The sequence below is a fragment of the Heptranchias perlo genome, chromosome 9, assembly GCF_035084215.1.
Source record: "Heptranchias perlo isolate sHepPer1 chromosome 9, sHepPer1.hap1, whole genome shotgun sequence".
In the NCBI taxonomy this organism is placed as follows: Eukaryota; Metazoa; Chordata; class Chondrichthyes; order Hexanchiformes; family Hexanchidae; genus Heptranchias; species Heptranchias perlo.
In genome coordinates, this window is record NC_090333.1 from 44273434 (window position 1) to 44287407 (window position 13974).

A 13974-nucleotide genomic window follows, 5' to 3' on the forward strand; every position below is an offset into this window, starting at 1 on the left:
GATCTGGGTGTCCTCGTACATGAAACACAAAATGTCAACATACAAGTGCAGCAGGTAATCAGAAGGCAAACGGAATATTGGCCTTTATTTCTAGGGGGATGGAGTATAAAAGCAGGGAAGTCATGCTACAACTGTACAGGGTGCTGGTGAGACCACACCTGGGGTACTGAGTACAGTTCTGGTGCCCTTATTTAAGGAAGGACATACTTGCCTGGAGGCAATTCAGAGAAGGTTCACTAGGTGGATTCCGGGTATGGAAGGGTTGTCTTATGAGGAAAGATTGAACAGGGTGGGTCTATACTCATTGGAGTTTAGAAGAATGAGAGGAGATCTTATTGAAACATACAAGATTCTGAGGGGACTCGATAGGGTAGATGCTGAGAGGATGTTACCCCTCATGGGGGAATCTAAAACTAGGGGGCATAGTCTCAGAATAAGGGGTCGCCCATTTAAGATGGAAATAAGGAGGAATTTCTTCTCCCAGAGGGTCGTAGATCTTTGGAATTCTTTACCCCAAAAATCTGTGGAGGCTGAGTCATTGAATACATTCAAGGCTGAGTTCGACAAATTTTTGATCAGCAAGGGAGTCAAAGGATATGGAGAAAAGGCGGGAAAGTGGAGTTGAGGTAAAAATCAGATCAGCCATGATCTCATTAAATGGCGGAGCAGACTTGAGGAGCCGAATGGCCTACTCCTGCTCTTATCTCTTATGGTCTCTTATGGTCTTCTCCATTCGGTTCAAGCACTATAACTAAGATTGAGTTTAATCCCAACCTACTGTGCTATAGTTCTATGATCAGTGCTCCTCTGAATTGTCCTTTCTTATACCTCTGTAGGTCCAATAAACCAACATATTGGCTGCAATTTTTTCTGCTCTTCTACTGTAACTTTGCCGAAAGTGCGGCAGAAACCTGTTTACATGCGTAAATGATGTTTCCACCACACGTGTAGTTACGATGGGAGAGCAGGAGAAGCTCCGAGGAAATTCACCCCCTTAGGTTCTTCCACCACCCAAGTCTCAAATATACCATCCTATATGTTCTTCTTTCTCCCCACAATCCATAGATCCAAAGAAATTTACAGCACAGAAGGAGGCCACTCGGTTCATCATGTCTAGGCTGGCTCTTTGTTAGAGCAATCCAAAACTAATCCCACTCTCTTCTCATAACGTTGTATCTTCTGCTTCGAATACTTATCCAATTTTCCCTTCAAAGATACAATGGTCTCAACCATTCCCTCTAGTATAGCATTCCGTGCTCCGACAAATCCCTGCATAAAGAAATTTCTCCTAACTTCTCTCTGAACTGTCCTGGTAATAATTTTAAATTGATGACCCCTTGTCACTGACTTCCCAGCCAGAAGAAATAGTGGGAGATAAATTCAACTCAAAGCCATTTTTTGACTGTTTTTCTGGTGTAAAATCAGCATTAGACCTCAAAATTTCACATTGTGATCTGCTGTACCTGAATTGCACCGAAATGATGCCATATTAGCTTGTGCAACTTTTAGTTGTTCAGGGTGCCTGTCTGAAACAGGCATTCATTTCCTTACATATTCAAATCGGGGTCCTATGCCGGTTGCAGAAACCCGAATGCTAAATGGGTGTGCCACAACACTCCACCTAGTAATGCCAGGTATTGAGTGGTCTAACTCACGATTTTAAAGGGACTGCTAGAGGTGGCTCAAAAAAAAGTCTGGGAAAATTTCAGTTTTTATTTTTGTGGGCTCAGGAGAAGTAGGAGTGCAAAATCACCAATTTACTGCTGGTTGTCCACCTGTTCCAATTTTCGGGCGGGCCTTAATTTAGACGGCCAGAGCTCCTGCTGGAAACATGCAGAGGCCTAATAAATATATGCAAATTGGGGTCAAAGGATGTCGTCAAGACCCCTGATGTCACTTTTGTCTTTGCCTGCATTGCTGTCACCAGTTCCTGATCCCATCCAGAAACATGGACACGACAAGTTGAGAGGTGGCCATTCCCAACAATATTTAAAGGTATCCTTAGTTGCTTTCAGGAAAAATTCTGGAAAGTTTTGGGAGATATTTTGCTTGTATTTCATCATGGCTTTTTGTTACTCATAACATTTCAAACTGCTTATAGTTGCTGTGGAATATTCTGAACTGATAAGGGGCTTCTGGCAATGCACATTTTTTTTTCATGGGGATCCTTTTGGCAATTCCACTCTGGCAAGAGGAGACAGGCCACCTTCCAGCTGCTGGCTTGCTCTACGAGCACCTTCACCACTGCATCGGTGAATTTAGGGGCCCTGATTGAAGTCAAGCTGCCTGCTGCTCCAGAATATGGGTGTCCACTATCCTCCATTAAACAGTGCACCTCCCGTTTAAAGTGCTGCGGGCTGCTTTTAAGTAGCGGTCGCCTCGGTGGATTTCCTGCCTTCCTGATCGGTGAGCTGCCCACAGAGATTGCGATTAGTGCTGGCAATTCACCAAGTGCATTTAAGTTAGGCCCGACCACGAAAATGGCACAGGACCTTTGCCAACTGTATCAGGTGGGTGGAGCAGATGGCCCACCCATCACTTGCCCGATTTACACTCCACACAAAAACCGCTCCCATACTGTCTTAAATTACAGGGTAGCCCAACCGCCACAGGAAACAAACTATTAATCAGAGGACAGCTAATTACACCTAATTTCTAACCAGTTAATTACCTATTATTGCCTCAAACCAGTTCACAGTTAAGGCACCAAACAAGCAACTTTAAACAGTTCCTAGTACTGAACAGCTGAAATGAAGTAAATTAAAATAAATTTAAAGTCAAAGTACAGTAAAATACATAAATAAAAATGTTAACACTTCTGACCCAATCTCTCCCGCTAAGGCTAATCTCCCACACTCTTCCAGCCTTTTATATTCCATTGGCCTCTCGTAGATCAAAATTCTGTATTGAAACCAAAACTCATTGGTACAGTCTCCGAATCTAACTCATTCTTTCCCAGAACCTCAAAACTGTGGAACTCCTCAAGTCTTTAAAATCTTTTCTTTCTCCTGCAATCTTCAGTCTTTGAAATCCAAGTTTGGCAGTACAATCACCAGCTCTTGTTTATTCTTTTACTTTCTTCATTGCATATATGAGACTAGACAGTTAGGTGGGAAAAAAATATTGGATAGGGCCTATTATTGGGCGGGAGTAGCACAATCCGCTGTTACCCTGGCCCAATGGCCCCTGCGCAGGCACGACGAGACTTCCGTGAGGCCTGAGGACTTACCTTCAAGCAGTGTTCCGAATCAGCGTTGACACATGGATTCAATGCAATTTGCACTTTCCACCAGCAAAGGGAGCCCTAATCTCTTAAAGGCAGGCTGTTTCTTAAAAATCTCTTAAAGGTAGCTGGTACCTGTTATTTGCTGAAAATAACAGCCTGCTGTCTGCACGGAGTCTGAACGGAGATCAGACATTGCACATGCGAAACACAGATGCAGCTCCCGTCCCTATGTTTACAAACTGATGAGTTATAGTAAAACATTGAATAAAAGTTGTGCACTACTAAATGCCACATCCTCCAATCTGCATGCCAGACCTCACCAATCTGCCGATCTGAGTTGATATCAGGCCTGCGAGAGTGTGTGCACCAAGGTTCTCTGCTGATGCACTAGAGGCCTTGGTGCAAGAGATGGACAGAAGGAGGGACATCCTATATCCACAGGGGGGGCTGGTGGGGATGCAAGATGACCTCCAGACATATGCCCAAAAAAGGTAGTGGGAGGCAGCGGGGGACGAAGTCAATGCCAGGCACACAGCATCATGAACATGGATGCAGTGCAGGAAGAAATTCAACGCTTTGACATGAGTGGTCAAGATGAGTGAGGTCAACTGTCAAGTGGCGTCTACTACATCCCCCATCACCCACATACTAACAAACTCTTTCCATCAGTACTCAGCTCTTCCAATCAGATGCTTCCTCTCACCTTTACACATTACCACTGTTGCAAGCCGCCCACCCACAACTCACAGGCCACACACTCTGGCAGCTATTCAAACATGACAGGTACATCACCCAGACACACGTCCCGCTTTCTTCAGGAGAAGGTGGCACAAATCAGGAGGCAGCAAGTGGCGATGGCTTTTAGCCCCTCGAGCCTGGTGGACCTGTGACCTAACTCCATATACCCGCCTTAGCCCCTTATCCCTTAATACCCTTTGTTCACAGAAATCTATCAATCTCAGATTTAGAATTCACAATTGAGCTAGCATCAACTGCCATTTGCAGAACTGCGTTCCAAACTTCTCCCACCCTTTGCATGTAGAAGCTTTTCCTAACTTCACTCCTGCACGTCCTGGCTCTTAACATTAGGCGATGTCACTGCATCCTAGAGACCTCCAAAAACAGTTACAAATGTCTCGGCAGCCAGAAGCAAATATCCAGCCACTAACCTGTAAATCCTGCATGGTCCCTTTATATAGCGCTGGTAGGGGTCCTCAAGGCTCACTAAGACACGTTCAGATGGTCGGGGTGAAGCCTGTGTGTTGAGTTGAGCATTAAGTCCCAAAATGGTTGTTTATCACTTTAAATCAACGTTGCACACTGATTGTATCCATTTTCTCCTTACTTTACATGCTTCCGACTTTCATTATTTGTGCATGGGCGAACTCCTATACCAAGATGGTGTCCGGCGCACGTCATGCTAGAAACATGCATGCGCAGCCAAGACATCATCTTAGATGTCGGAGAGGCCGGGTAGCGCCAAAACAATGGGTGCTACATGGCCCAATTTAGTGCCCTTGGTGTCAAAAGACTATTCACATACAAACTAACCATCAGCATTTCAAGCCCCGATTTTAACCCAGAGCGTGACCAGATGGGGGGGGGTGGCAGGAAGCGCCAAACCCCCGACGAAGGCAGCGTAAGGCCTGGATGATTTTAACTTGCAGGCCTCATCTGCATGATGTTGGTCAACTGCCCACGTGACACAATCTTTAAACTCATGGCCTGGCATATTCCTCACTCTACCATTACCAACAAGCCAGGGGATCAACCCTGGTTCAATGAAGAGTGTAGAAGAGCATGCCAGGAGCAGCACCAGGCGTACCTAAAAATGAGGTGCCAACCTGGTGAAGTTACAACACAGGACTACATGTATGCTAAACAGCGGAAGCAACATGCTAAAGACAGAGCTAAGCGATTCCACAACCAACGGATCAGATCAAAGCTCTGCAGTCCTGCCACATCCAGTCGTGAATGGTGGTGGACAATAAAACAACTAACGGGAGGAGGAGGCTCTGTAAACATCCCCATCCTCAATGATGGCAGAATCCAGCACGTGAGTACAAAAGACAAGGCTGAAGCGTTTGCAACCATCTTCAGCCAGAAGTGCCGAGCAGATGATCCATCTCGGCCTCCTCCCGATATCCCCACCATCACAGAAGCCCGTCTTCAGCCAATTCGATTCACTCCACGTGATATCAAGAAACGGCTTAGTGCACTAGATACTACAAAGGCTATGGGCCCCGACAACATCCCAGCTGTAGTGCTGAAGACTTGTGCTCCAGAACTAGCTGCGCCTCTAGCCAAGCTGTTCCAGTACAGCTACAACACTGGCATCTACCCGACAATGTGGAAAATTGCCCAGGTATGTCCTGTCCACAAAAAGCAGGACAAATCCAATCCGGCCAATTACCGTCACATCAGTCTACTCTCAATCATCAGCAAAGTGATGGAAGGTGTCGTCGACAGTGCTATCAAGCGGCACTTACTCACCAATAACCTGCTCACCGATGCTCAGTTTGGGTTCCACCCGGACCACTCGGCTCCAGACCTCATTACAGCCTTGGTCCAAACATGGACAAAAGAGCTGAATTCCAGAGGTGAGGTGAGAGTGACTGCCCTTGACATCAAGGCAGCATTTGACCGAGTGTGGCACCAAGGAGCCCTAGTAAAACTGAAGTCAATGGGAATCAGGGGGAAAACTCTGCAGTGGCTGGAGTCATACCTAACACAAAGGAAGATGATAGTGGTTGTTGGAGGCCAATCATCTCAGCCCCTGGGCATTGCTGCAGGAGTTCCTCAGGGCAGTGTCCTAGGCCCAACCATCTTCAGCTGCTTCATCAATGACCTTCCCTCCATCATAAGGTCAGAAATGGGGATGTTCGCTGATGACTGCACAGTGTTCAGTTCCATTCGCAACCTCTCAGATAATGAAGCAGTCCGTGCCCGCATGCAGCAAGACCTGGCATGGGCTGATAAGTGGCAAGTAACATTCACGCCAGACAAGTGCCAGGCAATGACCATCTCCAACAAGAGAGAATCTAACCACCTCCCCTTGACATTCAATAGCATTACCATCACCGAATACCCCACCATCAACATCCTGGGGGTCACCATTGACCAGAAACTTAACTGGACCAGCCACATAAATTATATGGCTACAAGAGCAGGTCAAGGCTGGGTATTCTGTGGCGAGTGACACACCTTCTGACTCCCCAAAGTCTTTCCACCATCTACAAGGCACAAGTCAGGAGTGTGATGGAATACTCTCCACTTGCCTGGATGAGTGCAGCTCCAACAATACTCAAGAAGCTCGACACCATCCAGGACAAAGCAGCTCGCTTGATTGGCACCCCATCCACCACCCTAAAAATTCACTCCCTTCACCACCGGCGCACCGTGGCTGCAGTGTGTACCATCCACAGGACGCACTGCAGCAACTCGCCAAGGCTTCTTCGACAGCACCTCCCAAACCCGCGACCTCTACCACCCACAAGGACAAGGGCAGCAGGCACATGGGAACAACACCACCTGCATATTCCCCTCCAAGTCACACACCATCCCGACTTGGAAATATATCACCGTTCCTTCATCGTCGCTGGGTCAAAATCCTGGAACTCCCTTCCTAACAGCACTGTGGGAGAACCTTCACCACACGGACTGCAGCAGTTCAAGAAGGCGGCTCACCACCACCTTCTCAAGGGCAATTAGGGATGGGCAATAAATGCTGACCTTAAACTAATAAAAAAAAAACGGGCAGGAAGTGGCAGCTGGCCAGCAGCAGGAACGGAATTTTGGGTAGCAAGAGGCCACCAGTCGGTACCAAAGGCCGGCAACAAAGTAATTCGCAGGCAGGGGAAGGGGGATGGGTGTTTATTGTATCTATGTGATTTATATCAACTAGTGTTAATTGTATTCAAGGAGTGGTTATCAATTGGGGACTCTTTTGTATCCATTTATAGGAGGGTGTGTAATGTTGAGTTGTGTGAATAAAGGTTTGGAAGCAACTGAAGACCAGGCTCTAGTATTCTATCCTTCACCACCTGACTATCCAATTTATAACAATGGGGGGGTTGGCAGGGCAGGGTAGCCCTTAACTTTCTTTGTGGGGCATGAACGAGCAATCCTGCTCCTCTTGGCCTCACAGGGAAAGTAAAAAAAAATTAATGGGCAGAAATTACTCCCTTCAGGACCCTGTCCCTCGGTGGTGTCCTCTCTGTCCGCCGGTGAATCGCACTCAAACCCGGAAATCATGAACTTGCTCCCATTGGTTCGCTGGCAGTTTGACAGCACCGAATTAAAGGGGCATAGTATGCTACAATCATAGAAATCATTCAAAAATCGTAAACTTACCCATCTGCCCAGCGAATGAAAATACTTACGTCACCAAAAGGTACGCTGAAAAATACCAGCTCTGTACTATTTTTTAAAAGCGCGATGACTAATGATGACTGCGAAACAACTAAAAATTAAATTAAAAAAATGTGGAATGTCATATAACTTGTTCTTGTAATTTTTTTTGATCATTTCATTAAAAAAAAATTAAATTAGAAAGTTAAAACATTTTTGTTACTTTTAACTTCTGTCTCTTTAATTAAATTCAATTATTTGCTTGGCTTTTTATAACAAAAAATGTTAAATTTTTATTTACACTGACATCCAGAAGTTTACTTTAAATGAATGATTTCTACTTGTCAGTTTGTGGGCGTGACTCCTCTTCCTGACAGATTCTGTGGGCATGACTTCCATTCCCACAGTCTGTCCCACCCTTATGTTGATTTGACAACGCACAGCTTGAGAAAACTTCAAGATGGAGGAAGTCGCGGACCCTGCAGTAAGTATATTTGTTCTTTATCTCGCAGGATGTGCTGAGAGCCTTGCCACGTCGCTGAATGCAATTTCTGGCTCTACCTATTTGGTCCTCTTGTGGCCCCGGATCCTCTTTCCGCAGTCTTTACCTGACGTAAAGGCCGTACTAGCTTTCTCGCTCAAGCCATAATTAAAATTACAGTTGGGGCCGAATTATCTCATCGGATACTAACCTGCACATTTAAAGAAGGAGTACGCCAGCATCAGGTGGATGTCCTTATCCCATGCTCAGAAGAGCAGATTAAAACTGAAGCCGATGCGATCCGTGAGGGACATCGGTGGGTAAGTTACCTGGTTGATTTTAATTGCCCGCCCAGTGTCCGCTGGATGGGTAGGGTTAAAATCGCCCCTTCAGTTTTTTGGAGTCCCTATCCACTTGGATTAATGGACAAAAATTAGCCGCACTCCCAGCTCTGCCCCTCTGGCATCTCTCACCTGATGCTACTATTCCTCTTGGGGATGGAACATGCGGTGGGTGGAAATCTACTTGGAATAGTTTTATGAGATTAACAATTCCCACCCACAAGGTTCAGCAGCATTCCATCATACATAGCATTATCATCAGGGAGTGGTGATGAGGGGACATGGGATAATGGTACCAGTATGAATTGAGAGTAAGCAGAGTAGTAAGGTAAACTGGGGCAGGGAGGGAGGGGGTTGGGGAGAGGAGGAGAAATGTGTTAGCACGATCTAGGTTGGTACTGGCCGAGGAAGAAGAATGTCAGCTTAAATTGATGGGGGGAGATGGAGTAGAGTGGCAGTGTGAACTGCTCAGGCAATGGGAGAAGAGTCCACTTGATTTTTCCCTTTACCACTGGACTCAGTATCTACTCCTTTCACCATTGGTGCACCGTGGCTGCAGTATGCACTATCTACATGCTATATTGCAACAATTGACTAAGCTTACTTCACAGCTCTGTAATCTCTACCATCAAGAAGGGAAAGATCGACAGTGACACAGGAACATCACCTCAAACTTCCCCTCTGAGTCACATACCATGCTAATGTTAATTGTATCCATGTGATTTATATCAATTCATGATAATTGTATTCAGGTGGTGCATATCAATTGGGAACTCTCTTGTATCCATTTATAAGAGAGCTGATCTAGGGTATGGTGTGGGTGTAAATGTGGAGCTCTGTGAATAAAGGCTTGGAAGCAACTGAAGACTGGGCTCAAATATTTTATCCTTCATCACCTGGCTATCCAATTTGTGACAACTAATGTGAACATATATCATGTTCCTTCATCGTTACTGGATCATTCCTAGAATTCACTAACTAACACCATGAGTACCATCAGCACGAGGACTGCAGTAGTTCAATGGAGAAGGTCCATCATCTTCTCAAGGCAACTCGGGATGGGCAGTAAATGCAGCCTTGGTGGTATCATCCACATCCCAAAAACAAATTTAAAAAAGTATAAACTGAGAGAGTGGAGGGGCATGTAATCCCACTGTGGCAAACATGTAAACAACTTAACAATCAATTTTAGCAGTAATGAGTACCAATACGCATCCACAATAGCCCACAATGTTTCTGCAAGGAATGATGGAAAATCCCCATCATTTTTTCATCATAAACTTCTGCTACAGTATGAATGAATGCTGAGTATAATTGCAGCTTAAGTTGTGTCAAGCCTATGCCCCACTGTGCTTTCTGGTAGAGGGAGTGGATGTTTAAGGTGGTGAATGGGCTGATGATCAAGCAAACTGTTTTGCCCTGGATGGTGTCGAGTGTTGTTGCACCTGTACCCATCCAGGCAAGTGAGAGTATTCCATCACACTCCTGACTTGTGCCTTGTAGGTGGTGAAGAGGCTTTGGGGAGTCAGGAGGTGAGCTACTCATCACAGAATACCCAGCCTCTGACCTGCTCTAATAGCCACAGCATTGATGTGGCTGGTCCAGTTAAGTTTCAGGTCAATGGTGACCCCCAGGATGTCGATGGTGGGGGATTCGACGATGGTAATGCCGTTGAATGTCAAGGGGAAGTGGTTGGACTCTCTCTTGTTGGAGATGGTCATTGCCTGGCACTTGTCTGGTGCGAATGTTACTTGCCACTTATCAGCCCAAACCTGGATGTTGTCAAGGTCTTGCTGCATGTGTGCGTGGACTGCTTCATTATCTGAGGGGTTGTGAATGGAACTGAACACTATGCAATCATCAGCTTTATTGAAGCAATTAGTCAGTTCTTGCTAGTTTTCTAGATTGGCGTGATTGTATTCAACTGGAGGGTAAAGCACAGCTGCTCTGATCCAGTCTGCATTCCGTATCCACACAGATGCATTTTCTAGATTGGACTGTGATCAGGGGCAGGAGCCCTGGCTGATCGTTCCTCCCTAGCCGAGGGGGGCTTAGTCAGTTTTCATGCTTCAAATGCTGCCGAGGCTGATAACTGACAGGAAAATCAGGATTCTGGAACCTCAGTACTACAGCAGACTGTGTACTTACACACTAAGCCACCTTGGGAGTGACTGATTGTATTGTTTTTTTATATATAAACACCATATGGTCTTTTTGAAGAAGTTAGAGATGATTGACAAGTTTGCTTTTTGTTAATTAAATTAAGTAAAGTCTGTGTAGGCTAATTAAGATAAATACTGCAAATATTTGAATTAACCTTCTGAGTACTGAAAGACACTTTCAGCTTTCAGGACATGCGCTCGTCCATCCTTTCATATAATATATGTGCCAATGATTTTCTGTAAATACCATAAGGTACAACTAGAATAAAAGCACAGAGTCAAAAATATTCCCTAATTCGTAAAGGAATAAAACATTTTTTACAATTTTCAATACTTTTATTCTTAGTGCAGAATGTAACTTGCAAGAGTTGATAATTGTTGGGCAGGAAAAGCATTTTATTTTACAGATCATTGGATAATTGATTGAATATCATGTTATAAATAGCCCAAGATTAATCTGAAGGAGAAATATGGTACACTGTCTCCTGGGTTTATAGTGTTTATAGAAACGCCTGAAGCTTCTGGGCATTTTATTAGGAGGAGTGTGGTAGTGATGTATAAGGTATGGAAGCTCTGGCCTGCTGACTGCTGTGTTCCATAGGTATTCAGACTCAGCTGCTGAGATTTTTTCCGGGGGAAGAAAAATAATTGTTGTCACTGCTGAAGGACCTACAGGCTTCCAAAATCACCCAGCAACTCCCCAAGAGAAGGGTGCTCATTGGAAAGTGGAGGATGTGTGCAGGTTTGATGGGAGAGCAGCACTCGCTCAAGGTAGGGTGCCTTTTCGTTGCTGTGATGAAGGATCTCTGATTGTTGGGTGAAGGAAAAGAGAGAGGGAGGCTTTCTGTATCGTCTGTCATTCAGGTCATGCTAAAATGTCAGGTCATCTGGAATCCGTTTAAGGTTGTGAATGCATTTCGTAAAGATTCTGGGTTTTCTTTATTCTGGAGAATGGTGCTGTCACTGACTTGTATTATAGGTTTCCCAGGGCAAGTTTAATGCTGGGTTATGCTGAAACCGGCTGTGTGTAAATCACTGGCTGTATGTGAATATATTACTGCTGCTTATTGGAAATCACAAAGCAAAGGAGTCAATCGGTGAAAAAATAATAAAAATTAAATGAGTCACATGTGACAGTTATGAAGGGGGAATGTATGCTGTGTACTCTTAATTATTACCCTGTTACTGTAATATGGTTATGGAATTTGATGAATCTGCTTTGTAATTGGTCTATTTTAAGACGTTGTGGTCTCGATTCACAGCTTTCAGAATCTGTGGCTCAGTTGCTAACAGGTTACTATTTTGTTTTCCATATGCTGTATTTAATTTAGATGCTGAGGGTCTTAGTAGCACCTATTGTAATGAAAGCTACTCTTACAGATTGGCCAATAGGTGTGTCTCAGCTGCTGTGCGATTAAGAAAATGACATGATGCAGCACATTGCATTACAAATCAATACAGTGATGACAGCTTTTGCCAGCCCTTGCAGGGCAGCCAAAAGGGCCTGGCCTGAAATAAAAAAAAGGTTTAATAAGGAGAAACTGTGCAACGAGCCAAAGAAATTGATGCTGCTTTATTCAGTTAGCATGTTCTACAATGCCAACATGATTTATACACTTTGATCTTAAATGGTCTGGGCACGTACTTTCTCTGATATCTGAATTGGGTGCCCTTAATTGCAAAAATTGCAAATTTAGATATTAATTTTTCTTCTTTGATACGTTCTTTCTTTATTAATTTTGATCATTCTTGAGAATCAATCCCATTTATTGTACACCCGGTGACAGCACTAAACACTTCACCTTTTGGTGAGGAGTAGGTCAATAGCCAGCAAATCTTTACAAAAAAAGAAAATCCTATTGGATTTTCCATTAGATCCCTTTAATAGAAAGTAAAATTATTTTTTGCATACAAGGCACATACCATATAATGCATTTGTAATGATGGACAAATTCTCTTTGTCTTCTATCTTGTAATAAATTCCCTGAAGTACAGTTGAAAAATTCCTAAGGATTTACATTTCTCCACTTTCTTTCTCAGTAGATCGCACTTGCTGTGACACAGAGTCCTTCAGCCAAGGCTGTGAGGCAGTTAGGGTCATGGAATGCTCCACATTTGTCATAATTCTTACTCCACGATGGGCTGATAGGATGAGTATTCCATCTCTTTCTCGTACATATCGCATCACAGTATGATGATCTACCCAACATGTCAACCTAGAACTGATAAAACTCACTTCCAGCTAGCTAGATGATGGACAGCGCTGGAATATCTGAATACCTAACCATCTAATTGGGAGTCTGATGCATCAGGTCACATCTATTGGGTTCTTAATAGAGTTTTGTGTGAAGTATTTTACTATTGTGTAGTTTACACCCTACCCAGTCCGGCACTAACACCAGAACCATCGCAACCTAAATCAAGCCCAACTCAGAATTCTTAAAGTGAAATTACATTCTATTCTAGGATGAATCTGTCAGAGTGTAACTTAAATACAGGAAGAGTTGGATATTGGACTTGATTTAAGATCATTATTTTAGTCACTGACCATTAGTGAGTTCAGTTCAGAGAGAGGAAATAATGGATTCTTCTCATAGAATGGACACGAATGTTCAGGATAAAAGAGTATCAGGTTTGACATCTGATTCAAGTGCTAAGACGGTCAAAAAATTCTCTCAGTAGGTGCAATGCCAAAGAGAGTTGGTTTTGTGAAAGCTGCAGACAGAGATGGATGTGATGGGGTAAATCTGGATCTGAAGTCAGAATTCTTTGTGGGGTTTTTTTGGCTTTGCATTCCTTTCACTAACTGCCTGTGGAGCAGCTTGAGGTTCTTTTAAGCCACAACACTGATACTCAAAATCCTGAAGTTGCACTTACCTGAAGCAGGCAGTGGATGGCATCCAAAACCTAAATGGATCCACTGATATAACTAAATAGATCCAATGACCCAATTCTGATCTATATAAAGTTTAAGTGACACAAGCACTTATTCTTAGTTGCAGAAAAGATCCAGCAGCAGTACAGTTAATGTGAACTGAGAGAATCCAGCATGATTCTTCTCACCCTTTGTAAGTAGCTAGCATACAAGCTGCTTGAAGCATTTTGTGCTTTTTCATTTTGGGCCAAAGTAGAGTAATCCTTTTGAACCTAACTCCAAAGCCGGACCATAAAAGTCTATTAAATAATGAGGGGCATAGATAAGGTAGATAGTCAAAATCTTTTCCCAAAGGTAGGGGAGTCTATAACGAGGGGGCATAGATTTAAGGGGAGAGATACAAAAGGGTCCAGAGGGGCAATTTTTTCACTCAAAGGGTGGTGAGTGTCTGGAACGAGCTGCCAGAGGCAGTAGTAGAGGTGGGTACAATTTTGACTTTTAAAAAGTATTTGGACAGTTACATGGGTAAGATGGGTATA